Raw genomic sequence first — 20035 nt, 5'->3', positions numbered from 1 at the left:
CACCACCTCCAAAATTCAAAACAAAGGTTTCCATCCAAAACAACAATAAAATCAACAGTAAAAAAATATAATAAAGTAAGTATATGCCTTAACCAATAAATAAAGTAAACAAATTGAAACTAATACATTTAATTAAAAAAACAAAACATAGCTAACAAATACTTTTCTTTTAACATCAATGAAAGAAACTTCAGCACTAAAAAATAGTCATTTTTTTACAACTAAATAATAAATTAGAGACTAAATAATCAAAATAATCAAATTTACTAAAACTATAACGTTTTCCTTAATGTTTCACAGATTACGCTTCACTAAAACTCCACCTAAAAAACTCAAAACAACAATAAACTTCCTAAACAAAGACTGAATCAACATTAAAGAAAAATATAAAACAACGTAAGTATCTAAATTAACCAACAAATAGAGCAAACTCATAAAAAACAATACATTAAATAAAAAAGCAAAATATAACTAACTAATACTTTTTTCTTCACAGCTTCTACAAACTTCAACAAACCAACAACATCAACAAAATAAACTTCATCAACTAAAAATAGTAAGTATTTTTTCTTAACTAAATAAAAATAGAAACTACATAAACAAAATAATAAAATTAAATGTAACATCTTAATGAAAATAACATTTTCCTATTAAACCAACAGAAAAAAAGAAACCAGTGTAACAACCACCACCATCGATAAAATATCCAACAAGAAAATTCAAGCCAGACAAATATAAGTTTATTGTCAAATATAATAATTATACAAACAGGTTTACTGTTCAAGACTTGACAATTAATAAATATATCTATATATATTTATATATATATATATATATTCACAGATACACCAAAAAATGGCAGAGGGACCAAAATTCATCACATCACAAAAGGGAAAATGACTTCTTTGCTACTTGGGTATACTTACACGCAAGAAAAAATAAAAGGAAACAAAAGCCATTGGAAAAGTAGCAAATACGACTCCAATTCTTGCCATGGGAGAGCGACAACAGTCTAAACTAATGTAGTTAATGTCAGAGAACACAACCATCCCTCCAATGTGACAGAAATCAAGGTCAGAGATGCTCTAGAAACCATCAGAAAAACAATCACCGGCTCCCAACATACCAGTACACAAATATTAAAAAACGTATTAACTAGGGCTCCTGAACATGTCACAGGACAACTACCATCCATCCCCACTCTAAAAAGATTAATAGTCAGAGCTAAAAGAGCTACTGCTCAAACACCATCCACCCCCCAAACTTTTGCAGAAATAGAAACCTTACTGGAATACACTGTCACCCACAAGGATGAAAAATCCATTCTTCATGACAATAACAGACATGAAAAATGAACTATTATCTTTGCCACCACCACCAACATACAAAAATTAAAAAACTGCGAAACATGGATGATGGATGGTACATTCAAAGTTTGCCCCAAGCCCTTTTACTAACTATATACAATCCACGGCGAATATGAAGACACTAACATCCCATTGATATATGCACTACTTCACAACAGGCAAAATACCACCCACGTACAGCTCCTAACAATTATAAAAAACACATCAACAACTACTTCCCACAAAAACAATCCATGGATTCAGTCTATTTTAAAAATATACCCACACATTGTAGTACCAGGTTGCTATTATCACTTCAACCAAAGTATCTGGAGACACCTACGATAATCTACTCTAAGTATAGATAAAGCCACCACTAGCAACTTTGCCTATCAAATCAAAACATTTTTCGGCCTGGCCTATGTACTAAAAACTGAAGTAGCCAACCACTATATTATACTTCTTGAACGCCCTTTCTACCAAGCAAACTAAACGAAACAAACTCCCTTCATAGACTACTTTGAAGACACCTGGGTGTGAAGGCTACATAGGTCAGGGCACCGTAGGGAGCGAAAGTTCCAAATCCCCTGGCGGAACATCTATGATAGCACCCTATCTCAAAAAGCTGAAACTAATAACGCGTCGGAAGGATGGCATAATGCCTTCCATGTCACAGCAGGAAGAGGGCATCCAACCTTACACAAACTAATAGAAGTCCTCAAAAAGGAACAGAGCTATCAAGAGCTAAGGCTAGAGCGATCCATAACTAAAATCGGCCATAAACTCAGTAAGCAAACAAAAGCAATGTATGAATACCTACAACACAAAAATCGACTATTTCCAAACACCAAAGGGCTAGAATACCTAGACATGATTGCTAATTCTATTGTTTAAAAAAAAAACAGTGCTAGACAGCATAAGCATTTTATAATCACAAAATATTTAAACAAGATAATTCTACTCTTTTGTAAATAATAAATATAATTGTAAAAACATATATATAAACATATGACATAATATAATTATTAAAAGAAAAAAGAAACAAACAAACCAAATGTAACCAAAACATTTCCCTCCAATAATAATAAAAAATAACTTACAGTTATGTAGCAGTAGATGGTCCTCGAAAATGAACAAATCCATAGTAGATAAATCGAAAAACGAATCCATCCAAAAAGAAAACCCCCCCAAAAATGCAAAAATACAACTGTAGAAAAAAGGCTCCAACAAGGCAAGTCTCTCAATAACAAACCCTCAAAAACTCCAAAATTTGCTAAGAAAATACGCTCCACCAAACCCAAAAAATAAAAGGAAATGTAAAAAAGTAACTTGTTTCAAAGAAACAAAATACATTTTCCGTTTTTAACAAAAGAAACACGTCATCAGCACCATTTGTTCACGAAACGGGAACCCTGTAAAGAAAAAAAAAGCACCCTCCCACAATAACATGTACAAACCCACACGCATTAATTTCAACATTAAATACAACATAACATAATTAACAGCACATAACTAACTTAACATAACACTCTACTTCTTTTCAACACTACGTCAATGACTCTGATGTGAATATCAACATGAAACAGCAATCTTCTTCACTTTCACTTGATACTCACACAAAAGAACTATTTGAAGATCTATATGTCGATCAACTTCGTTTGGTGTCGATTTGCCTCAGATGATGTGTTCTCTTGGCCATGTGGGTGTGTGTTGAAAGTCGCTTCTGAAAGTTCTAGCGGCCATTTTGTCTTTTCTTTCACCTTGCATATCATCACAAAATGGTTCTCCTTTCTACAGTCTTTGCATACCTGCTCAATTGCAGGACATTTACCTTCATGTGAAAACAAAAATTTACCTCTAAAACAGAACATTTTTTTCTGTGAAGTATTCACTATCTTTCCCTCAGCCTAGTACTTTGGCTTCTTTCTCACATTCATGACCGACTCATTCAGTATTCCTCACCTGAAGGAATCTGACAAGCATCCATCAATTGCTCTAAGGTGTATACCTTCCTCATCATTAAATTCATTAAATGTACAGTGTTTGATGAGCGTATCCAGTCTCTCATCAAATTCCTTAATGATCTCACCAGCTTTCTGTCTTTCTTGACTGAAGTATTATCTTTCATGATCTACATTTGATATTAGATTGAATTTAAGATTAAAGGCTGCTTTGATTTGGGTTTATATAATTTTTGCAGCTCACCGAATTTTCTTTATGATTACTTTCATGCCCTCACTAGCAGGATTCTTAAGGAACTTGATACATTTCTGGTTACCTGCTTACTCAATTGCATCAATGAAATCCTCAAATGTCTCTAACCAGGCAGTTCATCTGTCGCCAATATTAATCTTTTTGGCTCTATTGAATAGTGGTGGCGGTTTCAAGAAGATGGCGGCATTGTAATGACTGGTGAAACTTACTGACATAGAGAGTATAGATCTCTCCACTGCTGCTTGGTGATCTTGTCCATGCGAACCATCTGTGAGGCCTTGCGATTTGCTGGCCACTAGATGATCCTTGATACTACCAGGGAACGAGACCCATTTCCTCATTGGAGAAGCAAACAGTCCACTCTTGGCTCTCTGCACTTCGGTAACCTTTGGAGTTGTTCTACGCTCCACTCAGCAAGTTTTTTGGGGTGCCACTTCGAATATGAATGGCTCTGTTAGCACAACCCTGTGTGCTTTCTCTGGGGTCACTCCCTCTGGTGCTATGGCATGAGGACTCTCTTTAATCAGAAATGGTAAGCAGATGGCTGCTGCTTGTATCACTTTGCCTTTAAGCGTCCCTTTGTGCTGTCTGACACCAGGTTGATCTCTGCCTCACAGTGCTTCCGTTGGCAGTGTTATCTTGCAGTTTGCTGCTCTTTTAAAGCCTGGTTGCATTCACCCTTCTCGCTGTCTCCCCAGACGAATATATGAATTTGAGTTGCACAGTAGTGCAGTACCTCTTTGTGAGGCCTTCCAAGCATGTTCTCTGCCACTGACTTTTTAGTGATGCTTTTATTACATCTAATGATTTTCACTACCTGGGGCTGCGCTCTGACTCCACATACGCCAAACGTCCATTCCACACCTTGACAAAGGCACATTTGGCAGACACAAGCAGTTTCCTGGACCACAGTAAACTGGGAGAGCACTGCCAATCTTCAGGTTACTTATCCCTTATCTCATCGCCAGTTGCAGCACCCTCCCCAGCCCAGGACCTCGCCAATGACTATGCCACACACAGACTTAAGTAAAGCACATCTTTATTATTGTTTGTGTACCTGCAAACTCAACATTCTAAATCTTTATTCAATTCACTACGCTCCAACGCTTAAGTCACAGTTCTACGGAGTCCATCAGGAGCCACAAAGGTTCCGCCATTGCATGCCCATGTGACACTAAAATACCCATATTATGTTATCAATAAAATAAGTATGTAAGTTTACTTTGTTGATTGCTTTTGCTATAATGCAATGCTTTGTCTAACTAGGCCTCACCTTTGATTGGAGCAAAACCAATCAATCAATCAAACATTTGTAGAGCGCTCTACATACCCGTGAGGGTCTCAAGGCGCTGGGAGGGGGGGCGCTACTGATCGAACAGCCAGGTCTTGAGTAGCCTCCTGAAGGTCAGCAGGTCTTGTGTCTGTCATAGGCTCAGTGGGAGGGTGTTCAAGGTCTTGGCAGTGAGGTGGGAGAAGGATCTTCCACTGGTGGTTGTTCTTCGGATGCGCGGGATGGCGGTGAGTGCGAGGTCGGCGGAGCGGACTTGGCAGTTGGGGATGTAGAAGGAAAGTCGTCTGTTGAGGTAGGCTGGGCCAATCTTGTGGAGTGCCTTGTGTGCGTGGATGGGGAGCTTGAAGGATATCCTCTTGCTGACGGGGAGACAGTGCAGGTTTCTCAGGTGGGGGTGATGTGGCCGTGTCATGGTACATCGAGGATCAGTCGGGCCGAGGTGCCGAGGCGTTTTGGATGCGTCGCAGTTGTTTGATGAGCTTGGTCGGAGCTCCTGAGTAGAGGGCGTTTCTGTAGTCGAGTCTGCTGTTGATGAGGGCCTGGGTGACTGTTCTTCTTGTATCTGTCGGTATCCACCTGTAGATCTTGCGGAGCATGCGGAGGGTGTTGAAGCAGGAGGAGGAGACGGAGTTGACTTGCTTTGTCATGGAGAGCATTGAGTTGAGGATGATTCCCAGGTTGCGTGCGTGGTCGGTGGATGTCGGGGCTGCCCCCAGTGCCATCGGCCACCAGGAGTCGTCCAAGGCTGATTGGTTGGAGGCGAGGATGAGGACCTCTGTTTTGTCCATGTTCAGCTTCAGTCGGCTGATCTTCATCCAGTCGGTGACGGCCTTCATTCCTTCGTGGAGGTTGGCTTTGGCGGTGATAGGGTCCTTGATGAGGGAGAGGATCAGTTGAGTGTCGTTGGCATAGGAGATTATGTTGAGATCGTGCTGTCAGGCGACGTGTGCTAGCGGGGTCATGTAAATGTTGAACAGTGTCGGGCTGAGGGAAGATCCCTGGGGTATGCCGCAGATAATCTCAGAGGCTTCGGATCGGAATGGGGGGAGGCAGACGCTCTGGGTTCTGCCGGAGAGGAAAGCGGTGATCCATTCCAGAGCTTTGTCTTGGATCCCGCCGCTTCATCCTCTCTAAAGCTAATAGTAGTGCAATTTTGAGTTTTGTCGCTTTCTTCATGAGTATAAAACTATAGTGATGTTACATGACTTGATTTCCATGAGTGTAAATAAAGGGGTGATGACATGGCTTGATTAATTTTTTGTGCCTGGACTAAGTATGCATTCTGGACTCTCTTGAGCATAGATAATGTGAGAACGTGATGATGCATACATTGTTAGTGTCTGTATGTGGGAATATTGGGGCAGCTAAGGATAGTTCAAGTGAGGATGTATCCTTGACAGGAGCTGTTGAGCACTAATTGCAACATAAGCACCCAGCTAGGAGTCATATGTTAACCCTTATGCAAGAACCTGAAGTAGTCTTGATTGATAATGGTAAAATGCAGTTCATCAATGTTTAACAAAGTGTGTGAACCTCCACAGATACAAAAGAGAAAAAGAACAAAAAAGATACAGCTGTTTACATAAATCATAAGATCAGTTAAAGGGAAATAATAAATTTACAAATAGATAATTGATCAGATTCATAAAAAAATTGATAAATTAAATCTTGTCTTCCATTTTTAATCAATACAACATGCTACCACTTACTTCACTGTAAGACCTTCCAATCCATTTCACTAGTACATCATATGGATCAAGCAGTCCTGAGCCTTTTTACTCAGTCAACTTAAACGTGTGCTTTTAAGGACACCTAACTAACTTCCAGCAACATCTAAATTGGGAACTGGGCAACATTTTATCTGCATAAAAAAGTATTCTAAGTAGTGAAATATAAAAAATCTGCCCATGCATAGAGAGCGCATGAGGATTTGAAGGCACCAGCATTGAAATCATTTTGGTAGACAATATTTCTTTTATAGCCCTTTAATATATTTTTCAGAAGTACATAGTATGCACTCTAGTGACACCTCCTTGATGGTATAAAAGTATACGTTATATGGGGCCTGCCATATCCGTATGTCCATACAGAGCCATTTTTATATGCAATAGAAACAGCATAAAACATTGGTAAAAATGTTACCAACTGGAGACTGCCAATATCAGCTACTCAAGGATTGCCACTTGTGAGGGTAAAATCATTGCCTCTTTAGATAAGCATGGCTGCTCTGTGCCAAGCTACCTGAGGGTGAGCACAGGTTATCTTTTAGTGTGTACCAAGCCTACCCTGCCTAAAATTGTGCTCCCTACTTGGACAGGGTGCATACCTCTGCCAACTAGAGACGGAATTTCTAAAATTGGTGATCAGCAGTGAGGGTGGGACTTGTGTGTTTGGAATGCCACATAGTAACTCATTGTTCACTACAACTCTATACTAAGGCCAATTTGCACCTTTTTCAATTCACCCTAATTGGCCAAGTCTCATTCTGGAGAAGTAGCAACTGCACCTACATCAATTGATTTTGAGCTGGCCAGCTTAGAATTCTACACTGTGCTTGTGCTGAAGGATTTCTGTAAGGACTTTCAGGTGTCTACAGGGGGTTACACTGGGAGGGTGGGGCTACAGATGACATTGAGATCCTTGGCAGAGACTGAGGTAGCAGAGTATGACAACCTAGGGGAGGAGGAGCAGAAAATTCCTGAGGAGGAGGATGGCCTGATTCTGGATTCCAATGTGGATTTGGGATTGCCTGTATAAGTGGCCAACGGCTTGCTAGGAGCAGTAGTGGTTCCCAGATCAGGGTGCAGTGTCTCCTCCAGGAACCTGCCCCAAAAGGAACTGACAGACAGGAGGGGGAAAGAAAATCAAATTGGAGCTTGCCAAGCTGGAGCAGGCACAGAAACATGTTTTTGCTAAGAAAAAGTAGGCTTTAGAGCAGAGGAGACTAGCCATGAAGGAGAGAAAGAGGTCCCATGAGCTCAATCTCAGAGAGCTGGACATAAGAGCCCTACAAGTGGGGGTCCAGCTACAGCAATAGTTGCAGCTTACCTGCAGTGTCCACTGGTGAGTCCAGAGTACAGATACTCAAGGATTGAGTCCCAGTTATGTGGTGGGGGATGACATAGACAAATGGTTTACAGCATATGAAGTAGCTGTAGGAGTGCACAAGGTCCCAGAGGAGCTCTGGGGTGGTAGCTTAATATGGTATATGCCCACGGTGAGGAGGATCACACTCCTTACACTAGAGGTGGAGGATCAGACATGCTGCACTTCTCTGAAGGACCTCCAAATAAGTATGTTTGGACTGGCCCCGGAGAAGTATAGACTCAGATTCAGAGGCAGCCATAGGATCTTAACCCAAACATGGGTGGATTTCTTGGATTATGCCAGCAAGACACTGAAGGGCTAGGTGACAGCCAGCAATGTTGGTGAATATTCTGGGCTGTGCAACTGAATTTTTTCTTAAATTAATTTTTTTATTGCATTTTAATCCTTTTAACCCCCCCCCGAGACAAGCAGACAATTCATGCAAATACATCATATCACAAAGCAACAATAACTAAATACATAATTCATATATGACTCAGATGTAAGACATACTATTAGGCATGTGCGGTAAACTCCGCTATGCCGGCAGAGTTCACAGAGTTTTGACAACTCCGTGCTCCGCTAGGAGAGTGAAGTACAGCAAAACCTCCGCCAACCCACAGAGCAGAGATTACCAGTGCTATAATAGTTCCATGTGTTGCACAGTCACACCTTTCCAGGCTGTGCTTTATCTCACAGCATCATTCAAAGCCAGCTCGGACTGTATAGCCCCGCACTGAGTCACAGTGATGTGTATGGCACTACCAGCTTTTGTGATCCATGCCTCAGGTTCTAGAAGTTTGTGCCCCCACCACTCAATTCCCCACAACATAGCTCTATGCACTTGAGCAAAAATATTGCACTCATCGTGCTTTGAAAGACATGGGGGCCGATTCACAAAACTAACTTAAGACAAAATCCGAAACTTACTACTTTTGCTATCACAGAAGTTAGGATTTTGTCTTAAGACAAACTTAAGACAGACTTAAGACAGACTTAAGACAAACTTAAGACAAACTTAAGACAGACTTAAGACAGACTTAAGACAGACTTAAGACAGACTTAAAACAGACTTAAGACAGACTTAAGACAAACTTAAGACAAAATCCTAACTTAAGTCTGTCTTAAGTCTGTCTTAAGTCTGTCTTAAGTCTGTCTTAAGTTTGTCTTAAGTCTGTCTTAAGTCTGTCTTAAGTCTGTCTTAAGTTTGTCTTAAGACAAACTTAAGACAAAATCCTAACTTCTGTGAATACCAAAAGTAGTAAGTTTAGGATTTTGTCTTAAGTTAGTTCTGTGAATCGAGCTCCTGCTCTCCACCCGGGACACATTGCTTTGTCTGAGGGGTCTCCAGAGGTGTCATTCCCTCACTGAGGTGAGATGAGCCTGCACAGGACCTGCCTGCTTCTGGAAGTGGGACTGGCCAAGGTAAGCGTCTCTTCTCTGTTTATTATTATGAAAGTGAACCCAAAGTCTTGCATAAAATAGCACTGCTGAGCACACTGTCTGTTGCATGGCAACCACAGGCCTCCCTGTTTTGAGACCCATGTACATCTCAGGACAGCAAATACACACAAATGTTAAACAAAATACAAGAGGTGAATGTGCGGTGTCTGTGAGTCTTGTGAAAGCTGGGTTACTAGGGACGACCAATTAGTAGCTGGAGTGGTCATTTCTGGAGGCGGGTTCATTCTGTTGTTTTAACTAATCATGATTTGTGGAGAGTACTGCTGCCGGGTCTCTAGTTGTGCCACTCCTAGCGTGCCAGTAGTCATTATGAACGTTCCGATTGACTTCAGCTGCTTGCAGCTTTGAGGTACCTTACACACTCGACTCAAATGGTGAGACAATCTGATTTATTTTCCAAGAGGCAGAATGTGAAGCTTATGTTGTTGCCGGTGATCCTCCAACTTGGGTTGTTGTCAAATGGGTTTTGCTGTCACTATTCCCCACCCCATTCCATGATCATGAGAGTCCCGCTGCCGCGTGGTCTCTGCAGCCCAGCTTCTCCTTTGACTCTTGGACAACCTTGAACAGTAACCACAATGCATCCCCTTGGGGCTTCTCTTAAGAGTGATATTTAAGGGTGGGCGTAGTTCGCGAAGTAGCACTTCGCGAAGCTACGCAAAGAGAAGTTCGCACTACGCGAGCTACGCGTAGCACTTCGCGAACTGCGTAGTAACATGTTCGCACTGTGCAAGATGTTGTTTTCAATGATTGCACAGTGTGGACAAGCAACCGGCACTGTGCAATCATTGAAAATGGCATCTTGCACAGTGCGAGCTGTAGTTTTCTGCTGCTCGAGCAGATTTTTACTCGAGCGGCAGCTTTCTCAACGCGAACTGGTAGTTTCTCATCGCGAGCGACCCCTCGCAATCAGAAACCTGACCTCCTCGCGTTGGGAATCTCACCGGGAGGTTTATTTTCCATGCTCGTGATCGCCAACTTGATGTTGCTGACCGCAAACAAGGAAAAAGTCTCGCCGGGATGTCATTTTGCTTGCTCGCGGTCGCCGACTTGACGTTGAGGACCGCGAGCAAGCAAAAAATTACCGCAGCACTGCGCAACACTATGCTACGCGTGTTCGCATTGTGCTACGTGCAGTTCGCGTAGTGCGAAGTAGCGCGAACTTCGCAAACTATGCGAGCGTAGCGTAGTGTTTCGCCCAGGCTTAGTGATATTAAATGTCAGACATGTAGGAACGCGATTGCAATCAATGTCACACCAAAGTGGAACTGGACTTCTAAGCTCAGGGATGTCTGTGCAACACAGTCTCCGCCTGTTAGCGGAGTTTTTTTATCACTCCGCGAGCTCCACCCATATTAGACATAAATTGGCTTGTGCATTAAATCAATATTTACAGGATCTGTACCATAAGGTAAACTATACGTATTAAACCATAAAGTGACTCATGCATTTCACTAATAAATGCAAGCTCTAAAACATAACATCATATTAGATATCTGATAGCAAAATCAATCTCCATCTAGCCTTAAAAGAATCCAAGCCGTCAAAGGTGCCCAAACCGGCAGCCCTTTTTTAGCTGTTTCACCTTTCCATGCATACACTGCATTTTCCATTTGGTAAGTAGCTAAAAGCCATGCCAGCCATTGATGAAACAAGGGGGAGAAGGGTCCAACCATACTGTTGTTAAACACAGCCGCAGTGCTGTCTTTGCCAAAAACATAAATGCGTGTTCGTAAGTAGGCACTACTTCATTATGAACCTCATTTAGCACAAGTTGAGGAGTTGCCTCGATTTTAATACCCAATTTCTTTATCTAAAAAGTCACCAATCTCATTTTTAAGACCCCTAAGAACTGATCATCCAGCCATCATATGTACTAAATCTGCCCCAAAAGTCTGGCATCGTGAACACCTCGCCCCTCCCCATTTCACTATTTTCCTAGGACTTATGTAGGGGTCAAAACATGTTTTAAAATGTTGGACTTGTAGATTGGCTGCTATTAAAAGTGATTGAGACAGATCTAAATAATTAACCAAATCATTATATCGTACATGTAGCTTTTCTTGCCACCCTCTTGCATTTTTGTCAATGTCATCTAACATCAAGCTATTTAGTGCCCGTTACAAAGACTCTATTGAGGTCTCCACACCAATGATTAAATCCATAATCTCCAACTCAGAGAACCCCACTAATACCCCTCTCCTTCTAGCCAAACAGTCCAAGATCTGTCTATATAAAAAAAATGATATCCATGCTTATATTTCAGCCTTATAGTCTCAAATGTATCTACAGTCCTACATGAAAATAGTCACCAAGGTTATATGGGCCACGTTCTATCCACTGGGTATCATAGGAGTCCCAATAAATGCTGAGTAAAAGGAGATTACTATGTACTGGTGAGTAATAATTAAAGCGATCAATACTCGCTTTTTTTTCTAATAGATGACCATATTCAAAATGCGCAAAATAGTGTATTAAATCTCATACTCTTCAAATATCCAAATTCTATCTACCGTAACAGACACCCCCAGGCCTTTTCCCTATTCAGAAGCTCACATATCATGCAGGAGCTATTCACCCCAGCCCCCACCTCCTTAACTTGAAGAATGATACAAATCTGTTTTATTGCTGAGGCCCAATAGTATAAGCTAAGGTTTGGGACTGTCCAACCCCCATGTTCCTTTGGGAGGGTCAGATTTTTCAATGCCTTCTGGGCCTGATATCAGCCCACAAAATTGCAATATGATCGCATCCAGCTTTTTACTTTTTTTTTATAATTCTTTTTATTGAACAATAGAGACTCTACATTTGTTAAACATAAATAGAAGGGATAATGGCGAAATACAATATACATACATAGATAGTTTTGATATACATATAGACATTAGATGGTAACTTACAACAGTTATGGCATCATGGGATCTTCACGAGTGGGATACAATTATTTCCACGATATGCGTTCCATTTGTTCCATATAGAAGACCATTATTTGGGGCACCCCGGTGCAATGTATACCGTTTTTTTCTCTAGCCGTACTCCAGTCCATATCAGCCTGCCAGGTTTCCACCTTGGGCAATACCCCGGAACCCCACAGTTGAGCTATATTCCTTTTGGCCACCATGAAATCAGAGTTACCCATATTTTGCCCTTGCTGTTTAAGTCGGTAGGTTCCCAGACATTCAGAAGGCATCTTTTGGCTTCGAGTCCAATTCCCAACCCAAGAACCTGACCGATACAATCATGGTCTCCCTTCCAGTAGCTCTCGATATGCACACATACACACACAATATGAATGAATATATCTATTAGGCAGCACTGTCTTCTACACATTCCCTCATCTGCTTTACCCATTCTGATGAGCTGAGGCCCCATGATGTATATTCTGTGGAGAATCTTACGCTGAACCAGCCGCAATCTGGAGGACATTGCAACCTCACGAGGTGAGGCCACTGCCTCTTGCCATTCCTCATCATCGAGCTCCTGTCCATCCCTCTCCAGGCATTCCCGGACCTGTTTGTGGGGGTCGGGGTGTTATTAATCAACTTTTTATAAGTCAGGGATATCGCTTTCGTTGGAATATACCCATCAAGCAATCTGTCCTCCAACAGCGAAGATTCTGGAGGAGAGTCACCCTTTGGTAGGCGTTATCTTAGTGCATATCTCACCTGCAAATATCGATAGTGTTCAGTGGTGGCCAGCTCATATTCCTGTTGTAGACATGCAAATGTGACCACCCCCCCCCTTTTTTCCACAGGTCTCCAATCTTTCTGATCCCAATCAGATCCCACTTATCAAACTCCTTTACTGTCTTCAGAGTGCCCAACTGTTCTGAGTCACACAGAGGAGTAGCCAGAGTGAGTTTCCGATCCCACCCCAAGCTTCGACTGGCAGCATGCTACACTTGTACAGAGTGCTCGGTCGGACTGTCAGGGGAAATCTTTGGGGCTTGAAATATAGAGCTGTATTATAATTAGCCCTTGGCAGTAACTATTTGTCCATCCTGTAACCTGGGTCGCACCAGCGGCGGTATTTACAATGATTAATTGCAATCAGAAGGGCCGCCCAGTAGTATTTTTTTACATCCAGGAGCCCGATCCCCCCGTCGTACGAACTCAAGGCTAGTTTTTGAAAGGCTATGCGGGGACGGCCATCCCAAAGCAATTCCCTCTGGAGACCCTCAATCTCCTTAAAATACCGCGGCGGGACCGTTTCTGGGAAATTTTGAAGCGCATTGAGGAACCGCGGTAGCGACATCATTTTGAACAGCACTGCCCTTCCCAACAAGGAAAGTGGGAGCGCCTTCCAGCTACCCATATTTCGCTTCAGTCTCTGCTGGGGCAGGACTAGGTTACGCTCATAACAAATCCTAGAATCTGTTGTGATATAAATTCCCAAATACTAGAAGCCCTCCTCAGCCACTTGGATAGGAGGACACCCTCTTGGCACGGGGAGACTCTCCACTGAGGACATACAGCAGGGACTTACTACAGTTAATTGTGCACCCCGAATATTTCCCGAAATTCATAAATATGTTAAGCACTCTATTAAGCGACGCCTTAGGGACCGCGAGGTACAACAGGATATCGTCCGCATAGAGAGATATGCGGTCCTCCCATGCTTCAGACCACTTCAGTCCCCGGATTATTGAGTCTCTCCGCACCCATGCCGCCCACGGCTTGAGGGTAAGGGCAAAGAGCAAGGGGACAATGGACAGCCCTGGCGTGTCCCACGGTCCAGCTCAAACACCTCAGACTTTTTGTTATTAACCACCACTTGCGCCAAGGGTTCGGTATACTGGAGGCGCACCCAACCGATAAAGTTAGGTCCAAAACTCATCTTACCCAAGACCGCAAATAAGTATGGCCACTCGTTGGTGTTGAATGCCATTGTAGCATCCAGCGAGACCACAACTGCAGCTTCTTGGATTGTGCCCTGTCTTCCCAGCACCCCATGCAATCTCCTCAGATTTAGTGCAATGTTCCTATAAGGAATAAAGCCTGATTGGTCAGGGTTTACCAAAGCATTTATCACTTGGACCAAGTGAGTCACCAGTAGTTTGGCTAGCACTTTAGGTTACAAATTTAATAAAGAAACGGGCCTGATGCAAGGGTTTACCCACTTTGTGTATTGTGACCAATGTAGCTACCCCTAGGTCGTAAGGAAGCAGTCCCACCTCTCGACTCTCTTCAAGCATGGCCCGTAGGTGTGGGGCTATTGTGTCTGGCTTTAACTTATATAACTCAATCGGTGGGGCGGAGCTTGCCTGAGCCTAAGATGGCTGCTTAAGACGAGAGCTCCGTCGAACCTTCAATTAATTTGTCAAGTATCCTGCATTGGGGCGAACTTGTCTGCCCGTACCACTTCGATCTGTGCACTGGAAAGTGCGCTCTATGCAGCGACCGAGTTTGTGGCCGCTGTAATGGCCCGCAATCAATGTAGACAAGTGGGGGCGCTGAGGCCTGAAGCTGCGACACAGGGCCTGGAGCACAGATGCGGGCCGCGCTATGCCTTGAGATGAGTGAATTGGGCAGGCAGGACGCGGACTGGCTGTGGTGAGCCGTTGGGGGTCCAGGCTGCGCCCTCTGCCAGAAGAGAGAGCTACATCCCCAACAAGACAGGATATTGTGCGACGCTGGGGATCAGCCCGATGTATCGGGGCGCGGCAGGCCCAGGACGCCGTTAACTGCACAGAGCCTACTAAGGGGGGAACATCGTTGACTATTGAGGTTTTCAGAGGCGCTCTTGGGCTCCCCGCACCGGTGATCCGTAAACTGTGTTGACCTTGCACCATTTGAGAGAGCGGGGCCGCGTTGGGCTCTGCGCTTGCTCTCCCGCCCGGCAATTCATAAAGGCAGTGTGACGCAGCGGCAGGACTGGGCTGCGACGGGCGAAGGAAAAGGTGACCCCTTGAACTAAGTAAGGTGCCCCACATGCTAGGGGCACCCAGTGAAGCAGGTGCACACCACTAGAGTCTAAGCGGGGAAGAAGTGCTTAAGATACTGTGTCTTGTGAACGAGAGCCCCCTCCCCCATCCCGGGTGCTGCTGAGCAGCTGAGAAGCGGAGGCCTAGCCCAGAAGACAGCGGTGGTCCTGATAGCACTACAGCCTGCAGACATATACAAGTAAGGGTGTCCCGATCCTGGCTGCTGGTAGCGCGAGGCTGGGCTGTACTCGGCGAGTGATTGCAGTGGGATACCGCTGAGATGCAGAACTAGCCTTACTAAGGTGCCAGACATAAAGACACAGACGTCACTGTGACACCCTGTTTTTGACTCACCTGCAGTGATCGTCTGAACAGCTGTGATAAACCCCCCACGCGACTGTTAGCGGAGATCCTCATAGCACCTTCATATAGTGCAAGTACCTACAACTGGTACCAGTCCAGCTCAGCCACTACGGGAAAACACAGCCCAAACTTACCTTTGAGCAGGGGCTTCATTGCGCAGGAGGAGACACCAGAGCTGGCGGAAGGAGACATCCACGCCATATTCGTTGCCATGCAGAAAAGCCTGTCCACCATTGATACTAAATTAGACTCTGTCATATCGTATGGACAGAATGACTGAACGGATGGATAAACAAGTGGAGAGGCTGGACATGGTTGAACACAGAGTCACCGAAGTGGAGGAAGCACAGACAGAAATGGTCACTGAACACAGGCAGATGGGGAGAGCTGTTCAAGTTCTGCAAGATAAGGCAGAGGACCTAGAAGCGCGGTCCCGAAGAAGCAACATACGAATTACAGGCCTTCCAGAGTCCACTCTGGTTGGGAATATGGAACTCTTTGTTGAAAAGTTTTTGGTGATTGTTGAGTAGCAAAACGCTCACCTCAATGTTTGTGATGGAGGGGGCGCACCGCTCGTTAGGCCCGAGGCCCGCCCCAGGAGCACCCCGAGGCCTATTATCGCTAAGTTGCTAAACTACAGGGACAGGGACACAGCACGGGAGAAGCAGTCACTACAGTATGAGGGATCTGTGTTTTCACTTTATCCGGACTTTACAATCTGAGTACAGGAGGCGAGCAGGCAGTTTGCACTGCTCAAGGGTCAGCTGCGGGAACAAAACTGGGACTACGCCATGTTGTACCGGGCGAGACTTCACGTTAACAGACAAGGCAGATGTAGGTTTTTCACAGACCCTAAAATGCTGAAGAAAGCCCTGAAGAAGTGGTCAAAAGAAAAGCTACGCAGCACAGTGCAGAACAGCCCTGAGGGAGCATCTGGAGACAGTCTAGATGACCAGGACTAAGGCTCGAGATGCTCACATTGACAGATACGTTGGTGGCTGGTGGGAGAATTTGGAAGGCTGGCTGGCCATTATTTGCACTACTGCCGTGACTGACGACGATGGGTCGGAAAGGGCCTATATTGTCACTAAGAATGCCAATAGAGCACTATAAGTAGGGATAGAGTGTATAGGAGAATAATGGATAGAGAGTTGCACTATAAATGTGAGATTCGGGCATGACGGGTACAGTTGTAAGAATACCTGATGCTCTAGATGTGCTTGATGGCAGACGGGAACAGGCATATAGCCTAACAAGGTTCAGGTGATAAAAGGGGCAGGCAACATCCACCCAAGTGTGTGTACCACAACTTGGGAACTGCCTGGATTGTTGACTGATTAACATTGTCAGATGAGAATTTAGCTATGATATTTGGGGTTTGTAAGGGGGTTTCCGCCATTGCAGAGTTGAGGGTATGCTTGGCGTGGGTGTGGGGAGGTGGGATACAGAGACTATGTGTAGAGTCTTTCAATGGTAGAATGTAAGGCTTGTTGCTAGGGTGGAATGTTGATCTATGAAGTGGGGGAGTTAGTGCTGCAGAGATGGAAGAGCAAGCTGGAGGTACATATCCCATGTACTACTAAATAAAGATTAACAACACCAATACTGGATTGGAGTGGATCTTTACATTGGCGACGATGGAGTAACCTGCGCAGGGAGCAGTGTTCAAGTACCTCCACCCCTGGATCAACAAGGACCCACTATTGAAGAAGAAATTGTATTTCCTTGGATGGATTGTCACCGTACTTTATATGTGTGATTTAATCCAACATCAACAATTCTCAATTCTTCTCACTTCTATCGATAGCTCTTCCATCATCTAAATTGTGTTTCTACGTTAAATGTGTCTAACTTGATTTGGCACCATCCAACAATTCTTCGCTACTTCGTTTCTGTTTGCAACTATCTTCGTAAAGTGAACAGTAAGCTGTGTTTTCCCGATGTATCGTTACGCTTTACTGGCATGCTGAAGTGAATCCCTCATTAGTGCACGTTGCGCAACAATTCCTGAGAAACTTCGTTTCGTGTGAGCTGTGGTTTCATGGAGCATCATTACGCTTTGCGAGTGTGTTGATGTGAATTCCTCATTTATGCACATTACGGAGCAATTCCTGTGACACGCCTGATTCCACCAACTAAAATTCCATCATCAACAATAATTATCAATTTACTGACCGGGTGCGTCCTTTGAAATTGCCGGGTGCGTCCTTTGAAATTCTTATCTGCATTCCGATCGCAACTTCCTGATTTGTTGTTCTAAACGCTCAACCAAACTCAAGAAACAACCCTGCAACGCTTAACCACGCATGCGTGGCGGCCATCTTAAATGATTGGGAAACTTTTAATCAGCTTTTTTTTGTTCGAGAGGATTTCAAACTTTATTTTTCTTAATTTCTAGCACATCGCTTATCAAAACTTAGTACAAAACTGCTGTTAACCCATTGGCAACACAGTATTCATCAAAGTGAATTGCTGACAACCAATTAGCAAGCTATACAGTACCTTGTTATTTTAACCTATTATAAAACCTTTCCTTTCTTCCACAGGTTGTATATATCACTGATTACATAAAACTAATTATACACATTTGTATTTTCCAAAATGTCATGATGACAGATCAAGGATTAGCGGCTCCTCCTTCTTTTCTTCCAACTCCTGGTGATCCTTCTATTCCTTGGAAGGAATGGAAGAAACAATTTTTAACATATGTTTTAGCGACTGGAGCAGATAAGTATGGTCCTGTACGCAAACAGGCCATATTATTACATCATCTAGGTGTGGAAGGCCGACGCCTATACGAGGATCTTCCTGAGATTTCCCTAGGAATGGGTGATGGGCAGCCAACTAATGTTTATGAAATGAGTATGCAAATGTTAGAAGTGAGGAAAATAAATAAATAAATAAATAAGATAAATGTTGTGCTGGAAAGACATAGGTGCCGATCACGATCCGGTAAAAAATGTCCCCGTACGACTCGTATCGGGTCTTTTTACCGTACGAATCGTACAAGTGCCGTACGAACTGGCAATCACGATTCGCATGGTAAAAAGTCCATACGAACCGCACTGGGAATATTTCCCCACACGTCCTCGGGTCGGAAAATGTGTCCGACACGTCCTCGTACGATTCACCGTACAAACGTGAAAGGTGAAGTCCGACCGGGGAATCACGATCCATCCCGGGCGTCCGAATGTACAACCGTATGGTGAAAAGACCATCCGCACCGAACTCCCATAACAACCATGGAGACGTCCAAACAGGTGCCCGGTACATGCCGTACCCCCCCCAGCCCCCGTAGGTATGCGCTGACCCCCCCCAGCCCCCGTAGATACGCGCCGACCCCCCCCAGCCCTCGTAGGTACGCGCCGACCCCCCCCTGCCCCCGTAGGTATGCGCCGACCCCCCCCAGCCCCCGTAGGTACGCGCCGACCCCCCCCAGCCCCCGTAGGTATGCGCCGACCCCCCCCCAGCCCCCGTAGGTACGCGCCGACCCCCCCCAGCCCCCGTAGGTACGCGCCGACCCCCCCTCAGCCCCCGTAGGTACGCGCCGACCCCCCCAGCCCCCGTAGGTACGCGCCGACCCCCCCCCAGCCCCCGTAGGTACGCGCCGACCCCCCCCAGCCCCCGTAGGTACGCGCCGACCCCCCCTGTGTGTACACCCGTGTACGGTGCGTACCCCCCCGTGTACGTTCGAGTCGTACCCCCCTGTGTACGTTCGAGTCGTACCCCCCCGTGTACGTTCGAGTCGTACCCCCCCCGTGTACATTCGAGTCGTACCCCCCCGTGTACGTTCGAGTCGTACCCCCCCGTGTACGTTCGAGTCGTACCCCCCGTGTACGTTCGAGTCATACCCCCCCGTGTACGTTCGAGTCGTACCCCCCGTGTACGTTTGAGTCGTACCCCCCGTGTACGTTCGAGTCGTACCCCCCCGTGTACGTTCGAGTCGTACCCCCGTGTACGTTCGAGTCGTACCCCCCCGTGTACGTTCGAGTCGTACCCCCCCGTGTACGTTCGAGTCGTACCCCCCGTGTACGTTCGAGTCGTACCCCCCCGTGTACGTTCGAGTCGTACCCCCCCGTGTACGTTCGAGTCGTACCCCCCCGTGTACGTTCGAGTCGTACCCCCACCCGTGTATGTACGGTGCGTACCCCCAGCGCTGGGGGTACGCACCGTACATACATGGGTGGGGGTACGACTCGAACGTACACGGGGGGTACGACTCGAACGTACACGGGGGGGGTACGACTCGAACATACACGGGGGGGTACGCACCGTACACGGGTGTACACACAGGGGGGGTCGGCGCGTACCTACGGGGGCTGGGGGGGGTCGGCGCGTACCTACGGG

This window comes from Triturus cristatus, chromosome 2_2 (genome assembly GCF_964204655.1).
Source record: "Triturus cristatus chromosome 2_2, aTriCri1.1, whole genome shotgun sequence".
NCBI classification, from domain to species: Eukaryota; Metazoa; Chordata; class Amphibia; order Caudata; family Salamandridae; genus Triturus; species Triturus cristatus.
The sequence above is the reverse complement of the archived record's forward strand: the minus strand, read 5'-3'. Positions refer to the sequence as shown.